The 20033-nt window shown below is 41.7% G+C and overlaps 1 long non-coding RNA gene across 2 annotated transcripts in view; it reads left to right on the forward strand.

Moving 5' to 3' along the window:
* The window catches only part of LOC139698637 (uncharacterized), a 216583-nt gene that overhangs the window by 49604 nt on the left and 146946 nt on the right, over positions 1 to 20033 (forward strand). For both annotated transcript variants that reach the window (XR_011703000.1, XR_011703001.1), the window contains exon 2: positions 1753 to 1877. This is a non-coding gene — a long non-coding RNA (uncharacterized lncRNA). The remainder of the gene's footprint in view (positions 1 to 1752; positions 1878 to 20033) is intronic.

A 20033-nucleotide genomic window follows, 5' to 3' on the forward strand; every position in this document is an offset into this window, starting at 1 on the left:
GATATTTTACCCGCCGATGTGAAACGAAGAATTGAGCAGCAGGAAAATTTTGAATTGTGAGCAAAGTAAAATAAAATATTTGTGCTAATCAAGCGGGCGGAGGTTTCGGCTTTTGCACATAGGGTACAGGTTCGATTCGAGGGGGTTTTAGACACGTCAAGGTGTATTATTTTCAAGAAACCAGTTCTCCCAGGGAAAACGCAGGCACCGCGTACATCTCTTTACTCTGCTGTGTGAATTACATATTCAGTTCTCTCAATAATTTATATCATCACTTATGTCACCAACCTTCGGGTTGATTAATGTCGTCAAAGTAAGGTAACATTTGAAAAGGGAAAATAAATTATTTTTTTTTACCTCCCAGAACGAGGAAGGGCTACGCCTGCATGAATTCTGGCGATTGTGATAAACCTTTGGACCGGCAAAAACATTGTTCGGGCGATTCGAAGGACTTCGTGTAATGAGAAGTCGCTCTTAGCATCTTTCTCTTGTGGGGTTACGCCCTCAGGGGGTCACGTACTAGAGGTAGATGCGAGTTTGTGGCGAGCAGGGAAGATGCAGGATGTTTTCCAGATCCGTACCCTTTGAAGGCTCCTTCTAAAAAAAAGAGGTCGTTTATGGGGGAAAAAAACAGAATCGGAAGGGCTTCGCAACACGGGGTCCTTTCTCGCCATCAAGTCTCCGCGTGGGCGAGAGTGTGCTCGCTTCCCTGCACCGTTCGCACCTGATCTATCAAATTTTTTCCCCCGACCATACTCGTTCTCCCGACCGCCCACTCAGTCGTCAATAGCCCTTTCTCTGCAGATTCCTCGCCCACGCCACGAAAAGACCCTCCCAAGGGATAAGGAGAGTGGGGGAGGGAGGAGAGTTTCGTAGGGGGGTGGGGGTCGGAGAAGGAACCAAAGTCCTCCATCTTCGAGATAAATATTCCCCGGTGCGGGGGAGGCATTGAAATGAGGGGAGTGCTGCGTCCGCGATTTATTCCTTTAGCATTTTTGACGCTCCGGTGAAAGTTCGTCCCACCAATCCGATGGCTCGGCAGGGTATCGTCTAAGAACGATCGATCCAAAGGCGAAGGAAGTTTACTCTCAAGATCTCCTCGATTGGTTTGCTGGAGGACGCAATCGGCGGTGGCGAAGGTCTCGAGGTGCGTTAACCCGGTCGCTGCTCATTTTTTTGCAAAAAAAAGGAATATTTTTAAGAGATCGTTGATTAACATGCAAGAGTGCGTTTTTCGACGGGAAGAAATTTTCGCAACTTCCAGACCAAAAACCAAAACTCGGAACTAGGAATCAGTTTTTTAAATTTTAATTGCTTATCTTGTGACTAATAGCTAAAATCTATCAGTAGCAAGCTAGCTAGCTATTGATTCGTGGTTCTCTAAGATGTTTTTATCGGATTAATAGAGTGAATCCAGTTTGAAGATTATTTGCGAGTATGAGGAAATTAAAAAAAACATCATTCCAAGACCCATGAAACAAAATATCGATTAAAAGTATTAAAATGAATTTTTTCAATAATAAAATTAATTTTTATGGTGAAAATAAACCAATTTTATCATTCTTTATAGTTATGTTATTATTTATTTATTATGAATTATAGATATCCTATGTTTACATTCAGATAAATATATTCGATTATCTTTCAAGCAAGGTAACTACGGGTACGCAGTAGGGTTTATAATATTTCCACATTTTTAAGCTTTATTATAGAATCCATTTTAATTTTATTTTCATTTTCTTTACCTTTCAGGTGCCTTTCAAGAGATTTTCCAGCCCCATCTAAAAGATAGCATCTGCGGCAGAGACGCTGCCAGTTACCCTGGCATCCGTAGGTGCCAAACATTGAGACGACAATTGCAGAATTGAATTCACCAGGTTTGTAATTTGAAAATTCATATTTTATTGCCTAAATATTTTCTGCACGATCGATAAATAAATAACTTTAACGGTACAAATAACACAGGAACCCATTACCCTTTAATGCCAATGAAAGAAAAATACGCACTTTTTAATTGTTTGGTAATGTGAGAGTCCTGCATCTCTTTCGGTTCGGATTCAAGATTTCGTTTCCATAAACTTTTAAGACATTGATGCAATCTGAGTCTTCCCCTTCTTTACTCATTTTTTTGCACATTATGTCACATAAGAGGAGACGTTAAAGACCATTTTCACTGAAAAGCATTAATTGTTCAGAAAGAGCAAAAGTAGTCAACACTCAGATTGCTTACCTGGTGCTAACGGCTGTTACTTTGTCTATCCGTCTCTTTTGGTCTCTTTGTATTTCTCCTTCCGTATTTATGGTTTAATGAGTGCTGTCAAAAGGGAAAGATTTCTTGGTTCATCTGTAAATCAGATTCAAGCCTCGGTAACTGTTTTCTTGTGTATTTCTCAAAATCTCCCTTCTGCGGCATCATTGTTTTATGGCTAGCATTACTGTTTTATTGTATCATTGAAAATGTTTCCACGATCCAACTTTTTTAGTCCTCCAAATGAATTCTGAAATTTAATTAGATTTCACTGTTTTTGTAAGTCAGTAAGGCATGCGGGTTCTCCTTATTTTAAATTTTGAAATGATGGTAAGGTTTTCTCATCTTTTAAATGCTGAAATAGTAAGCGTGTAACATATAAGTACCTCGTAAAAAACGATAAATATTTCTTTAAAAGCTGATTTATTGCAATGAGGCATTCTTTTGAAAACAGGTGCATTTTAAGTCTAAACTTTTTCTATAGTATCATCGATAGGTACTTTAGGCATTAACTATTTCATGGAATAGAGTTCTTTGTCATTTTAAAGTTCTAAGTACGAGTTGGAGGCAAGGAATGAGTATTTCTTTTTCAGAGCGAGCCTTAATTGTAGAAAACTTTGAGGGCGAGCTAAGGTTATAAACATCCGATTTCCTGAAAGCCTTCCTTTGTGAAAGGATTCCTTCCCGGCGCAGGATAAAATCATTTCATTTGTGTTTTTCAAATGTTCCAAAATCGCTCCATTGCAGTTTTGATAAAAATTTTTATCTCACAATAAGTATGCTTGTACAATGCTCATAGTATGGGTTCAGTCTCAGTATTTCTAATTATCAAACCTTATAAAAAGTCGCAGCTAGAAAAATGCGATCCAATGTATTTTTAAGATTGAATGGAGAACTCCGATTTATTTATTCCTTTGACATGTATTTACTTTCGGGTTGGAGGGGACTGATAGAAGGGAAAAGCATAAGCTTTCTTCCTCAGAGAGCGTTGCAGCAGTAGTTAGAAGGGTAGGACAGAATACGGATCACTCCAACAAAAAAAATAAAACCTTTCCACCCACTTTCTTGAGACGCGTGCCACTCATTCGAAGCGTGCAAAGTTCTTTCAACCACTTCCTTCCCCCCCCCCCCAGATGCTTGCGCTCCCCTCTTACGCGGCAGACGCGCACACGCCAGATCCAAAGGCTCCCATCTTCAACTTCTGCTGCCTTTGCGGCCCCTCCCAATTCAAAAACCCATTCATCCTCCCACCGGGCTCCTTCAAGGACAACCTCTTACGTCCCCATTCCTACGCCCTCCCCAACCCACCCACACCAACCCACACCCGCCTTCTCCCATCCTTCCGCCGTCTCACCCTTTTCATTAAAATAAACCGAAGCCTAAAAAAACAAGTCGAGAAAATAAGGAGTGCCAAGGAGAGGGTAGAACAAGAAGAAAAGGGATGAAAACGCGAAACTCCCTTTCCGCCTGCGGTCTCGCTCTCTTCTACATCCCACACGTCCCCCCCTGCCCATCCCTCCGAACGCACGCCCCTGACATCTCCCGCTCATGTTTCTCCCCTAATACACATTCTACTCCACTCTCCCCCCACCCCTCCATTCCGCTATCACCCCTGAATGGGAGCGCCGTCATCCATCACCACCCGACCTCCCTCCGATGAAGGATCCCTCTCGAACTCCCGATTTTCCCACCATCCTCCCACCCCTTGTCGAATTAAAAAGGAAATAATAATAAAAAAACACGCAACTCCAGGGCCCCCCTCACTCCCATATCCACTTCTTATGAAAATAAGAGGATCGCCCCGCGCCCTTTCATCCCAGCAGACCGAACAAAGCAACACCCCCACCCTCCCACCCTGAACCAAGCCAGCGTCTCCCCTTTTCTTCACTTCCCCAGTCGTCTTGCTCGGTCCGTGTCTCTTGTATCCCCACCCACCCTCGCGCCCTCCCGACCGAATAAAAACGTGAACTTCTCGCGTATGAATGATTATTTCTTTCCCTCTCCCTGCCTTTCTTCACCCTCTTCTCCAACCCTCCGAAACAACCACGTGGGCACTCGTACCTCCATCTCCCCCCACGGAAAACTCCAAGGAACTTTACAGCCGTCGCCCTAACCCATCCGGAGGGCCCCCGCCACCCAACCCCCCCACTCCTACCTCACTCTCGTCCCGCTTCCTCCGTCTTGACGCCGTCCCCTCAACCCGTCCTTCTTCTCCCTCCCACTTGATTCCCCCCCCCTGCGGTGGCAAAGGTCTCCCCTCCACCCTCTAATCAGGCAATTAGCGGGGGTATGAAGGGGTGTTGGCGAGGCTTGGGAAGCCCCGTTTCTGTGGTCGTGTTTTGGGTCGGTTGATTCTCGATGTCCACGGGATTGGAATGGGCTCCAGGAAACGGCTGTGTGTGCATGGACTCGGGGATGGGTTTGATCTGGGTTCGCTCGGTGGTGTACGGGGGAGAGTTTGGGGCGTCGATTGGGTTTACAGGTGACGATATGGAAGCGGTCCTCCGTGTATAAATCAAAACCCAGATGTTCTTTTAATGTATCTCATTTTTTGAGCCGTCATTGGAAAAGTCATCTACAAACTTGATCGAATTCATTGGGTGCAATAATCCTCAATATTTTTTGTTTTTTAATGAATATGGTACATCGTAATGTCTTTAGATATTTAGATAGGAGCAGATAGTCTTAAATACTCGCTTTTTATGCTCTATGAGAAATTATTAGTTGTATAAATATAGGAAGTTAGGAGTATGAATACAAGTAAATAGGTTTAACTTAATTCGAGTCGATACTCAAATATAGCCAAATAAAATGAATAGTAGAGTGAATAAAGTAATTTGGATAAAGAGTCTTGATTCAGTTTTTCAAGTCACCCTTTTGAAATTAGGAATCCTCTCGCATTTTCAATTGCTTCGTTCCTGCTGTCATTTTCGCCGTAGAATGTCTTGCCCTTTACTCTAATGTCAATTTGGCATTTATCACTCAATATTGATAGTTTATTCCTCCCTATCTACTTCGCACTAAGCTTGCCGAGGTGGTATCGCTTAGAATTCCTGTTTCATGTGCCCTCTCAGAGCAGAAATGCATAGGTAGATGCTGAGAGATAAAAGTACCTCCATTTTTCCAACGCTCTCCCGTCCTTTTGGTGGGAGAGAAAAAAAGCCGTAATGCATTGACTCGACGGCCTCGCTCACGGAAGGAATGGGTGGAGGAAATATCCTCTTTTCTTCCACTAGCGGAGCGAATGAGACGTAGCACGTGACCTCCTTCCTGCGCGGAAGGGCGAGGGGAGGCGCCTAAGTCGTCCTCTCGTCCCGGAGGAAAGGGCGAGTGGGGAGGATCCATAGTTGGGGGAAAGGGGAGGGTTGGGAGGAGGGTCAGTGGGCCCCGGAGCGAGCATGGACCTCCACTCTAAAGTAAGGGATAATTGAGGTACATGTTCGTAATGGCGTGCACTTGTGGAAGTAAAATATATACGAGTTATATGGTAGCTATGCTTTTTGCATTGCATTGACTGTACCTGTATCTCCGAGTCTCAATTTAAATTGTTATCTGAATATAAATATATATATATATATATATATATATATATATATATATATATATATATATATATATATATATATATATATATATATATATAATGAATATGAAGTTAGCACAAGTGGACAAAGACAAAAACACATACACACAAAGAAAAAGAAATGAAACTCAGTCGATTTTGAATTTTCGGTGGTCCACGCCACCTTTTCGAGGAAGAGAAGGATAGAACTCATATCACTATACACAAACACACACACACACACACACACATATATATATATATATATATATATATATATATATATATATATATATACATATACAACATGTACTTACATTCAGAACTAAAAACCCACAAGAAGGCGACAACTTACTCATATGGACATAGAGATAGGAAAAAGGGTTAGAGACACACAGAGAGGATAAACATAAGTTTAGTGGCGAAGGTGGAAATCTGTATTGCAAAAAATAAACAAATCTAACCTAAAAGTATTCTGTGCTTTAATGAGAGATACTTTTAACCTATTAAAATTATAAAACTCAAAGAATAATTTCACAAACAACACTATTTTGACGCATATTCGTACCCCGCTTAGACAATTCAACTCTGTAATTAATTATTTCTGTTGTAAAATGAAATCCCTGCTTATTATTATTTGCTAAAAAGCACCGTGCATGCATGGATGGATATGCCTGTACACGAATTCTTATAGATGGTGAAAGATACTTCGCTGCCTCTAAACGCCTTCCCTGGGCTCATTTTAAGGTTTCAATTCTCCTCCGGAAAAGTGTGCTAACTTTTGAAACGTCCACTCGCTGGATTCCACTTGGCCAAGGTTCATACACGAATCTCTTGCCAATGGTAAGCGTAGCCGAGAAAGAAAAGCGAATGCTCTGTCGTCTGGTAACGTTTCTTTGGATAAGTTTGGAGGAAATGGGTCGCGTTTAATCTTTGCCCCCCTTCTAGTTAATGAAGAAAAAAATACAGAAAGTTCCAGGGTTGAGAGCTAAAACTACAGTCATTGAAAAGTCACGTAACTTCATGTGGTGAAAGTCTTCTTCCGTCTCCAGCTATTTTCATTCCTTTTCCCATTTATGAAACATTTCGTCTTTCTTCACATGTTTACGGATCTTTTTCACTAATATCCTTTACGTCATCTGGCCGTACTAAGTTTACGAGTGACTCAAGTGGGAACCAAATATCATTCGGCTTGCTTTAGTTGGAGTAGTTTTCGATTTCCTCCATCCAGAAATTTACTTTCGCAGTGACACGATATATATATCTTTTTTTCTATGGTTAAAATTCATTAATCACCGTAGATTATCCGTATTTATCGTTGGTAATGGAAGCTCTGTTCCTAATTAATCACTGCGCTCCAAGTAATTTTTCTTGTTTTCCTCTCAACTCAAAGATATGTTTTGATTTGAAATGCTCTTTTTCTCTGAAGCTTACCTCTGTATTTAATGACAATGAGTTTTAATTCGTGTGACCATTAGAATTATTGAATAGCAATTTTTCCTATTTTGTTGTTCCTATTGATCCTTGGTATAATATTCTGAACCATTGTGGTTACAAAACCTAAGGCCTCTCAGGATTTCCATCTTTCTTCGTTTATTTCACTAGCATTTCCGTATTATCTGCCTTTAAAATTAGTAATTACTTTTCTCTTGCCTGACGGTTTATCCACTGTTCGTCTTCTGGATGAGTCGATTCCCTTCCTCCTACTAATGCATATTACTTCCTTACTTTCTTCCTCCTTTCTCCCTTCTTTCACGAGAACCCTTCTCCTACCCGCACCCAAAAAAAAACCTCCACGTCATCATCCCAGTTCTTTTGCCATTCCATGCCCTCGCGATGGCTTGGTTCGCACAAATATTTTCATTCGCCGAAGGGCGGGGAAGGGAACGAAATATTAATAAAGAAAGTGACTACGATTTTGCATCAACGTGAAGGAAACAAGAGAATAAAGAGTCACTCGACGGCGACGGAGGAGAGGGAAAGGCACGTAGATATCTTTCACTGTCTCCCTCGCTCTCTTGCGAGAGTCCGTCGGCTTTTATAACTCATTTTTTTCCCCACCCGTCAAAAAAGTTTTATTAATTTCTTTCCTTTTTTTTTGTTGCCTTCCTCATGGGCCGAGAAAAGGTACATGCCTTCCCTACCTGCCTCCCTTGATGAGACGGAGAAAGGGAGTGGAAGAGACTTCGTGTGTATTGAGAAAAACTAACGGGGACGAAGATTAGTGGGAGTGTAGAGGGGGATGGGAGGGCGGAGACCGGGGTCGTGTGACGGAATTTGAATTGGGAGCGGAGGTGGGGGTTGAAGGAGAGTGAAGGACGTAGCGTGGGGTGGGGTGGGGGTGGGAAGGGAGGAGGGGGGAGAGAGAGTGGCGGAGGGGTCGTCCGTGGGAGTGGTGAGAAAAATCTGCGTATATTTTTTTCGGAAGGGGCTCGCTGTATGAGACGGCGAAGGTGTACCGTTAGTGAGGAGGGGGATGGGGAGGTGAGGAGGGAAGGAGTCGTGCAGAGTGGGGCTTTAAGGGGAAAAAGGCTTATTCTGAAAATGCGAGGAAGGAAAGGACGTGTGCTTTTTTTCCGAAGGTGAGCTCGGGAGCCCGAAAGATGGGGGTGATGGCATGAAGGTTTTTCGAATGGGAAAGGTAAAAAGAGGAGAGAGGAGAAAAAAAAACGAAGTGTTTCAACTTGAGGGGAGGAGGGGAAGGTGGGAGGGAGGGGCGGCGAGTGGCATGGGGGAAGGGTTATTATTATTACTTTTTTTTTAAGGGATTGGGGGAAGGAAGGAAGGAAGGGCTTTTGGGACGCGCGGGGGGTGAAGGGTTGGGTGGATAAGAGGAATGGGAAGAGGTCTCCCCCGGATGAGAATGTGAAAGGAAGATTGCTCTGGCAAGTGGAAGATGTCAATAGGAGAAGGAGAAAGGTTAGTCGGTTTGGTGGAAGAAAAAAGAAAGCGAAAACTGGAGAGTGTGACACATGCATGTTCCCATATAGCGGGAAGGGAACGGGGGAAAAAAATAAACAAAACAAAAAGACAGTCGACGGCGCACGGGCGTATTCAAGAATCCAGGCAAGATATGTACGCGAGCACACATACACATATACAAACGTAAACAGAGTCAGAACGAGAAGAGGCGAGGTCTTATTATCCTTTTCCATTTGCGCAGAAGTTGATGCTCCTTTTTGTAATGCATCGGCGTTAGTCATTTTTTTCTCGGGCTTCTCCCTCCAGCTACCAGCGACCGATGTCGCGGATGTCGTTTCCTTTTCAAATAAAAAAATATAAAGGATCCTTTCCGGTTTTTTTCTTCACCCGCCGTTTCTCATGCTCGTCTTTCTCACTCGTTATTATTTCTGTTTTTCCTTGTTCTTCGATCCGAAATCCATATAAAGAAGGTTCATGCACGGCGGAGTTTGGCACGTTCCTTTTTTATTTCTTTTTGAATACATCTCTTGGGTAGGGAGTAAGCTGGTATCTTCCGTATTTCTGACATCGCGTTGTCCTTCCCGAGGTAATTAATTGGTTTTCCCATCGGGCGTGGAAAAAATCGGCGACGTCTGTGCGCTTTATTGCGTTCACATGCGCTCAGTGCTTGTTTTCAATACCGATCCCGGCGTAGTTTTCCAATTAAATCAGCATAATGAATATATCGAATATATTGGATGTAGTGTTTGCACCTCATTCTCACACCTTAACTCTTTTGACATCAAGCTATTCTCGGCGACTTTTTAAAGTGACGCGGCTTATCAAAATTCTTCCCTCTCTCTCTCTCTCTCTCCCTGCTTGATGGCCTCTTTTATTCCAGCAGCGTCTCCGCTCTTACTGCGCGCCTCCTAATTTAGATAGGAAAGAAATGAAAAGCACTCGTCGTACGAAATCGACTCCTTTAGAATTCGTATATGTCTTAATTATCCTTCGAGTGAGTATTTTCTATCTGTATTCTCATCCATATCAATGACGTAAGTGTACTCATTTCTCATAAACTCACGTAGTTCTACCTAATTATTTATTATAATATCGAGGGAATAATTATTCTTGCGAGAGAGAAAACATGTTTAATATGCTGGTTGCTTCAAATGCCTAGCAAACAGAAATTAGGTAAATTCAAAAAATCTGCGGGAGATACCGCAACAGTTACTTTAAGGGAGTCATCCGCTAACTTCGCATTTAAACTCAACAAATTTCAAAGTGTAAAAATCATTTGCCTTGGCTGGGACTGGTCGCCTTGAGGAATACGGGTTTCAATTTCGGTCAATATGGATGTTTTTTATACTTTCAAAATGTTTGCATAAATCAGGTAGTTATACAAGAAATGAAGTAAGAAATTTTGGTTGAAGACTATTATACTATTATTAAAGGCAGAAGAAAATACCAAGCACAATTATATAAACTAATTATTAAAAATAATAAGAAAATCTGAAATTAGACGCTAAATTTCAATGCTTGAGGAGGTGGGAATTCCAGGCTTTATGTGATATTTAATTTGATTCACGAATTCTACTTTATATAGTCAAAAACCATTACAATTTCAAGTATACTATATATAATATTTCATGCATAAAAGAGCGCAGATTATCATTATTGCCGGCTTTCTCTCGCTATAACTGACTTTGCTCCATATCCGTGCAAATTTCAATTGATATGTAATGCCGACTTATATACTACCTTAGTTAGTGATCCTTCCCCTCCTTTAATGACTTGCTTGTGAAACTGGTTAGAAATTCTAAAGACAGCGCGAGCTTTGAAAGTCCCTCTCGTAAAAGATCACTAAATATGAGTGTGCAAGGTCTATGAGAACAAGAATTGTTTCTATGAAAAAAAATCGACTTATTGATTTTGTTGGAAATACGCGTTTTTAAATCCATAAATTCTACTGTAGACGCACCTCATTCGCATTGAAAACAATATTCATACCGCAAAACACATCAATTTTAAATGCCACCTCAGCCAGTTGGGCGTGGTAAGAAAGGCATGGGTAATTCTTCGCGGCGGGTCGAAAGATGTTGGGTGGGTTTCGCAGATGGGAGGAGGGGCGGCGCTCCCGCTCATTCGATCGGGAAGAAGTCGAGAGGGCTCTGGCCGCCATTTTCCTTCTCATAACCCTTTTCTACTGCCAAAACCCTTTATCGTATCCTATGTCTTTAGCCCTGCGAAGTTCATTCACGGATGTCTTTTATTTTCACTGTGTCGTTCATTCCCCTCAGGCCTCGTCCTTCCGCTTCCCCCTATCTCTAAAGTCTCCCGTCCTTTCCCGTTCGTGCCTAACTGCTACCTATCCAAGCAGTCTCCCCATGTGTCGCGATTACCTCATTTAATCTGCGTACACCACTCTCCATTCGGATTTAACGTGTTTAACGCTCTCACCTCCGCTTTTCGACAACATCCTTGCCTCATAATGGTCGGAGCAACCTAAGAAAAAACGTATGCATTCGAATGAGACTCCGATACCGTCTTAATATGTGGGGAATAGTGATGAGAATTTAATTCTGATCCCTGTCAGAACTCTCCATCACATTGCTAGAATTAGCCATACCAAAACATGCAAAAAAATTATAAACTGCGCGAAATAGCATTTCGATTCCTCATTTCCATTCTTTTCGCATCACATCTACTCAGTTTAAACGATTTTTTCGTCATAATATGGAACAAATGTGTTCAATTTTCTTGTTCATCTATTGAAAAACACACTAAAGTGAATATAGATTGGTGGAGTTCAAGAGCATTGCATTAAATGTTTAATTTATTTCTAAGGGTTTACTGTCAAGAAGGAAAAAAGTTACTTACAACATAGATTATACTCTATTATTTACTGATAATTGAAAACGTTGTGGTATTAATTTTGAAGGGTGGATTCTCCGATTTATTTGTAAATTTAATTTTTTCAACAAACAGTATGTTTTTGTTCAAGTTTTAACGATTATTAGATACTTACTTATCTGCATAGCATGCTAATTCGGTAACTTCTTCCTTCTTCTTAGTGGCATTGATACTGGTTACATAATATACATATATACGTACTATATTGTCAAATTTGAAAGAAAGAAGCCACTATTTTCCCAGAAAGGCTATTTACCATGAAAATGATAAAATTCAGTTCCTCTAGCGCAATATACATAAACAACGCTTCAACTCGTTATGAGCGTTTATAGAATACTTTTTTAAACATGAAATTTATTTCTTTTATATTTTGCCACCGTGTTTTATGCTATGATACTCCAGACTTTTGGTCTGATTACGCGCCTGTCCTCACCAAAATTTTCATCAGAAAACACACAGCTGATTTATATTTTGAGTAACGAATAAAAATAAAATGTTATCATTCTCGTCTTACGTACTTAGTGTCCTGGTCTCCCTCCACATCCTTTCGCTGCTCATTCCTTCCTGTCATCATCCCCAGGCTCTCTTGACTCCCACTCCGCATCCACTTTCCCATCTCTCTTTCGCTTCCTTCCAAAACTCCATGCATCACCCTTGCCCCGCCTTTCATTCCACATCCTCCCTCTGCCCCCTATCCTCATGCTCTCTCTCTCTGTCGCCAATATAAAAACCCTCCGGTTCACCTTCCCCAAGGATGACAGTCATTGGAGTCTTTCGAGTTCGTCTGGGTGATGATTACTTTTTTCCCACCTATACCATTCCAACTTCCACTCACTCGCATGCTGCCACACTCCCACCTTCGTCCCCAAAGCCACGATCCCCTCTCTCGGAGGGAAGTCGAAAAAATGAGTAATTCTTTCCAACTCCCCAGTGCCATTTCTTCGATTTCTCCCCCTTTCACTCCCAAATTCCTCCTTCCTCTCGGGAATCTTTCTCCGCCTCCCCATTCCCCTTCCTCCTCATCTCAGTCTCATCTTAATTTTCATTACGGATGATTTTTTTTAAATAAGCTCATGTCATATTTGTAAATTATACTCAAATTTCTGAAGTAATTTTCTGCGTGTTTAATTTTTTTCTAATTAAATTCAAAACCTTTCAGTCCTACTAATAGGAGGGCCAGTAATAACCAGTAATAACTTAGGAATTGCAGTCCAAAAGAATAAGATAGAGGAGGAGGACTCTCTTTAAATAGGAATCGCATTTTTTAAGCCACGTTGTGGGTAAAATGCAACCTTTAATTATAATTAAAACTATATTTTGATCGTTTAAGCGGCCGCTTAGTTGAGCACTCAGTGAAATGAGTTACGGACGCATTAACATGGATTTCTCATTCTCCATTCTTTCAAGTCCTTCATTGTATTTTCATATCATTTTGCAGTAGATGCTGCTACGTAGTCGGTGCAAGTATCTTTTAGGAGTGACTTTTCTTACATTCGCGGATGCAAAGTTCCCACAAATTAGTTAACATTTTAAATTGCATGGAAATTGTCTGCATTAAAACTTCCAAATGGAAAACCCACTATGATGTTTGAAATCGTGGTGTGTTTTTTAATCATTGCGTAAAGTTATGCATCATACAGTTGATTTGAATTATTTTGATCCTTTTACAATTCATTGTAAGCTTAACTAGGAGAGAAAAATTCTTGATGCATATATTTGCCCCGTCGCTTCTTTCTTCCTCAATTTTCCTTTCTACGATCCATGCCACTCAATTCTCTTCCCGATTTCTGAAAATCAACTCTCCTTCAACCCAAATGCCTTTCAAAACCTCTATCCAATTTTTTCGTAATCCTGAAAGAAGTCGAGGATTGATGAAGAAATTTTGCTCGAGGCGCACTCGAAGAAATATGTATCATTTTCTGCGAAAGACAGTTTCATCTCCCAATATCCATTTCTGTTTGTTTTCCGCTCCCTCATGAGTCCCTTAATTCGGTTCCCGGGACCCTTCCGCCATTTGTTTACCTCTCAAGAAGTTTTTTGACTCAGATCTAAACATCCATGCTTCTACCAAAGGCTAATATATAGTATATTTTATTGGTCCTTATTCCTTCGGATGTCTTAGTTTTCTCCTCATTGACTTTTTCTCTTTGACATGAAATCTCGAGGTTGCGGATATCGAAACATTTTTACATTCAGCATAATTAATTGAAATTTTATAACTATTTAGGTAGGGAAAGCGTTAAATTATGGTTCATGGCCCATCTTCAGTTTAAAATGTGCCCGTAATCAGACATTTTTATTCTAACTGGTGATGGCTGACTGAAAAAATAGTTATTGACTCACCCGTAGTATTTGATTTAAAATTTAATTATTTTCGCCGTTATGTCCTCCTCTCTTTTTGTGTTATTACTCAACGTTTCATAGCAAAGAGTGATTTAAACCAAAATTTATTATCCCCAACAACTACATTAAGCCCCTATCAATGTAGAACAAAGCAACACTTAGCCATTATTTCTTATTTGTAGGTATTTATTAGTTCCAAAAAATAATTGATATTATTTACGAATGAAATTATGCATGGAAATAAAAGCTGTAATTTTCCTAAACATGATGTAAAGTACAATACTAAATCCGTTCCAGTATCAGTTAGCCAATTGCTCGCTGCCATTAATTCCTATTCTATATTTTTTTTAAAGTATGCGCACATTAGCATTCTTATACACAAAGAGGGAGAGCGCTTACAAGGAGGCTTTTCTCTTCTTAGCATTTTATTAATTTTACAGTCGAAGACATTCTCATTGGGTTCTTGGATGCAAAAATTGAAACATACTTCTTCCGCATACTGTAACCTTTCTTAATTCCTCGTAAGGCTTATCCTCTCCAGAATAATGTTTTCTGAAGTTTTTCGTGACTGCCTTCCTCTCTCCATCTGCTGGCAGCTCTGATTGTCGCCTTATCGCCTGCCATACTGTCGGCGGCTGTTTCCTGCCTCAAGTTTTCCGTCAACGGCACTAGCTGAAAGATAGGCCGTTGCGTCATATTTTTTAAACCATTGTTTCGGCCTGAGCTCAAACTCGCTAATTTTAAACAGTCACTTTCTTGGTAATATGCACAGGAGATAGACAATATTCTTTATCAGAACATGTCTAATGCAGCTAAAGAGAGCCACTGCTTGCTTTCCCGTTTTATTTTCTGTTATCAAATGAAATCCCTTTCCTCATTCGGGACTGAAAACGTTCTCGGTTACTCTGCCAAGTAAAAAGTGAGCTAATGAAAATTTGCTTGGCGTGTAGCTTGACAGGTGCAATATAAAAAGCAGAATGGAAACTGCATCCAGCATGACGAATCGTCTCCATTTGCCAAAAAAGAAATATAGGTAGGCATATGCGGTTATATCACCTCATATTTGTGGTCTGGAAGGAATTCACTACAGTGCATTGCGAAACTGAATGCGAGAGGAAGAACAAAAGTGCACCTGAAACGATATTTCGCGTGCTTTCGCGAATAAAATCCTTAAGCACCTCAATTATTTTGACCCGTGTTGGGTTCGCGAGCGGTGATAGTAATTAGGCAGCCAAAAGCGCAAACGCTCACACTCAGTGATTTCAGCTTGTCCCCCGAGGGACCTCGGTCTCCGAAACAATTCCAACCCCTCATGCCCAACGACTGGAGATGAATGAATCCTTGCATCCCATCCCTCTCATGTGTTTAGCTCGTGCTGGATTGGATGCAGATATTATTATGGGTAAGGGAATGTGTGTGTGTGAGAGAGCATTCCGTCGAGGCCGGTGTACGAGGGCCCCCAAGAGAGATAAGGCCTGGCGCGCGGCGTCTAAATAGATAATTATGGATATGTGTGCTCGTGTGTGTGTGTGTGTGTCGTACACATATGCATGGAAGTACGCGCGTCCGCTGAGGAAGCTGCGAATCTTTCGCCTCTTCCTCCCCCCAGTGGCTCGTGCGACTCGGCGCCGCGATTCTGCGGGGTTTCCACCGATCTTTTGAAAAAAAAATAATAAGATAATTTAAAAAAAAAATAAATAAAAATAAGGAATGATGCTCGGATCCGTCCCCAGCCTCCTTCTCAGTGGTTCGCCCCGTCCCACCCCGCCATTCTTTTTCCACGCACCCCTCTTTCCCCCCCGCCCCTTTCCAGTTCCACCCTCCCAATCCTTCCCCTCAACCCGTCCACCGTCCCTCTGTATTCCCCCCCTCAACCCACCGAGAGACACTCCCAACAATCTCCAAGCCGCCCACGCCGGCGCCATAAGTAAGCGCACCCCTTTTACATACCCACCCACCCCTCCCTCCCTCCCCCCAATCCCTCGCTGCCACTTCCGACCAAGGCGCGCGACACGAGCGTGATAAGTCCCTAGGCGGAGGACAGAAATAAATGAAAAAAAAAGAAAATAGGAGGTGGAGGGAAGACAAGAGAGGGAGTCGGATTGCGACCTCTTCGCTATCACGCTGGAAGACCCGCGACCGGAAACGACGAGGAGTGCGTCGCATAAGGGATTTCTCGTGATTATATTTAGAGCGCGGGGCTCCGGACTTCTTTTTTTTATTGCTCCATCCTCTGTCTCCCTCCCTCTCCCTACGAATATTAGAAGGGAGCAGTTTTAATATCGTGGCGGGGGCTTGAGGGCGATGATGTGGCGTCACTCGTGTCGCTGTCCACGTGGACGTTTCGAAAGAAACTTACTTAAGTGTGAGTATCCTGCCCACGTATCTTTTCCGTGGAATCCCTCTCCCAGGATCCATTTGTAGGCATGCGAGCGGATTTCCACGTCATTCCGATCAGTTCATAACAAGCGCGTAGTCGATGCCGTTTGGAAGGGAATATTCACTCGTCAGGAAGGTGGCAGGCTATCTTTCATGACGCAAACTGAAAAATCGCGAACATTCTAATGGCTACCCAAAGCCTTACATTTCTAAATACTGTCGATTGGCTATTAAACTGATATTCTTTTCTCTCATCTGGCGGTCTTCTCACGTTTCTCTAATATTTGGAACAGCCGAATAAAATTTTTTATGTATTTATGTAAAAAGAGTGAATATATTTTTAATCGTTTAAATTAGACATTTACTTTTTTCGTGAAAAACTAGTGATGGAACTAAAGACATTATCTAGGATGGGGCTAATGATGTGATACTAGAAGGTTCCATTTCTGTAAAAATTTATAGGGAACTTATTTCCAATATTTTTATTGAGTCCTTGTGGTATTTTGATAGTTTTATGTACGGTTTGCCATTTCTTTATGAGAGGTTGATAAAGCTGCTCTGTCCTACACTCCTTTCCTTAAAAGCTGGCCTTAAAATATTTCACCCTGTTAGCAATACTAATTATTTATGTATTTATGAAAGGTCTGCTCGTGCTCTCGTGCACGAGCAGACCTTTCAAGAAAGTGCACTCGTGCACTGACAGCATTATTTTAATTGACTCGAACTTATTAGCTTCATTTATCTTCTTGAAGCGGTTCGAACCTTAAAATGTTTAGCTTCAGCGTTTTCATTATTATATTAAATTAAGTAATTGTTATTGTTTTCCCAACCAAAAATTTGTTAAAATATTTGTTTTAGTTAATCTATTATTTAAACTTCTTTTACAATATAAGTTTCTTAGTTTGTTTTTGTATACTTTTCATAGTTTCTGATGCCAATGGATCTCTTCAGTATCCTCTGTGCGTCATTTTGTAAGCATGCTCGCACTGATACTGCATGTTCAAAGAAATTAAGTTAGTCATAAAGTTGAGAGTTTACAATTGTTGTTGTTAAATAAACGTGTCACTAGTTATGCAGTAGGACAGCACGTTCCGAATCACTCTTCGCAAATTGGGCATTCTAGTTTGGAAATCAGGAACTTAATGTGATACTTGACTACAAATAGATCACGTCAAATATTCTCGCCCTAACGAATTAAACTTATGAAATATCCCATTGGATTCATCCAAAGGGCACAAACATTCCGACGGGATATATTAATATTGGGCGCATTATGGCCTCATTCGTCCCACATCTAAGTCGATAGGCTATAAATTCAAGAGGAATAGGGATGTTGGGGGGATGGGGGCTACGTTTTGGTTGCTTTTTTTTCAGCTTCGCGGATGGGCGCGTTTAGAGACAGCGGAGGAGCGCCGTGGGAATGGGTTAGGAGGTGGCGCGGGGGCGGGGAGAAGCGGGGGATGGGGAGGAGGATGGTTGGGACCTCGTGAGATGGGGATTGAACTTCTGTGCGGAATAAACTGGGAACTTCCTTTTCCCTGCGCCGCAGGGTCGTTAATGGCAGCGATAGGACGCGAAGGCAGACTACGGGCACCGAGATTGATTCTAAGTGGCACATGGAGGACGTTGTAAGGTCACAGAAACTGAGATTGAGGAGGAAGTGAAATATCGTGAGCGGTTTGAGGCCACGTCCCTTATATTTGGGCTCTTCGACTCAAATGTCCTCTGAACAGTCTGATAATAATATTTTTTTCATTCTATGATCGAGGATTGATATTCTTACGCAATGATTGAGATCTCGAAAATGAACTTTACAATGGGTTGCATTCATTCAAACCCCAGACATCTTTGCATTTGTAGTACTAATCTCTAACTAGCTTACAGAACCCTTCGTCATATTTTCAACTATTACTTCGTCAGCTACATCAAAAAAAATGTAGTCTTAAGTGTAGGTTAATGCAAGGCAATATTTCTAGGTTAAAATGTTGATATGTAATAAATTTGCACGTCAAATTGCTCAGTCTCAACTCATCCTATGTGGCACAGTGATTATACAACTTTTCCCTGCTACCTTCTTTTATTGTAATAATATAGGAATAATCCTAGAGGCCACCTTAAACATATTCGTAGTTTTTGGAAGGTTAAAATTTGGTTGAAAGAAAAGATGTAAGATTCCTCTAATTCCGCTTCTTTACATTTTGTGGCAGATTTTTCCAACTTACCTGAACATGAATTTGCAAGGGGTATATTGTAGAGGAATTAATCTTTTTTTCTTGCCATTGGGATACACCAACCTTTTATGACTTTTCATTAGCACTCTTTCAATCCTAGATCAGATATTAATCATTAGGTGGCATTTGAGTAATTTGGTTTTTGTTTCAACATAGTTATCACACCTCCGGTAGCCAATTACTGATATCTGGTGCCACCGGCCCTCAGCGCAGTACGCAAAGGTGGATCAGGCGCGTTACTCTCGGCCATCTTTCTCCCATATTCCTTGAAGTGGCCTAAATAGCATCCCGTGAGACAGGATCCCTGTGGCTGCAGGAGAGAGGGATTGAGTTAAAACCGTGCGGGAACAGATAGGATGTCAGCATTAGCTCGTCGAAACTCGTTTGTCCTTCAATTTCAATGTTCAATTTTTTCCTTACTCTTTCCCAACCACATCTCTCTGGCAGAGCGTCACTGATTTCGCCCGGCATTTTTCCTCTCCTCACCCCATGAGAACTGCGGCAAGGCCGATGAGGGGAAAAAAAACGACCTGGCAAAAGCGTACTTCCCGCACGATCTTGCGCTGTGATAGAATCTGTCTGAAACTCCCTTGCATCCCGTTTAATCCTCAATGGCCAATTCTTCGTTATCTAGGTCGCAAAATTTCATTTATTGACTCCTCGGTGGTGATTTCCGTACACTAAAATATTTGCTTCGAATCTCCATAAGGTCCAAGAGGTGTGATTTTATCGCAACCAGGTCGATACAAAATATTTTATCACCTGTATTCTTCTCCTTGAAATTCCGCACGCAAACGTTTTCTCCCTGAAAACGTGCACGTGAATTCTAGTTAGCATCGCCGAGTAAAGTTTTAGTTTCCTCGTGCTGAAAAGTTTTCACTTTTCTCAAAATTACAAATAATTCATTAAACTTACGAATGAAATCAATGAAATGTGACTAAATACTCCACCTATTGCAGCCATTCACTCAAGAGTGGTGCCAAATGATGGCTTAATGAGTACAGAATTGCTGACTTGCGCTATAGTAAGCTATTTCGGAACACTGTGCTCGGATTTTACTTTGGACATGGTTTATATGATGTCGCACGAGTTTTGTCATTTCTGTTCACTGTCCGGTTTAACCATGTGTCTGAGTACTTTCAAAACTCAGTAGCCATTGCACCAAACCTATAAAGTCTTGGGTACATGTTTACCGATTTGGCATTAAGGTTGCCCATCAAAACAGAATTCGAAAGCCGGGAAAAGAATGCTCTCTTGTTCATGGCCCACGGAAGGTGTCGCGCATGAGAGGAAGGGCGGACGCTGGGAAGGTGAGCGCGCGAAGTAATGGGGGTACCGAGGGGGGTGAGCGGAATGACGGAGGGAAATTAGTCGGTCACTCCGAGTGCGGTGGTGCGGGATGGACGATGCGATGGGTGCGCCATTTCCGGTTGGCGCAGCTCCTCACCCAGAGAGG

This window comes from Hetaerina americana, unplaced genomic scaffold, assembly GCF_022747635.1.
Source record: "Hetaerina americana unplaced genomic scaffold, ioHetAmer1.1.p SCAF_9, whole genome shotgun sequence".
Lineage (NCBI taxonomy): Eukaryota > Metazoa > Arthropoda > Insecta > Odonata > Calopterygidae > Hetaerina > Hetaerina americana.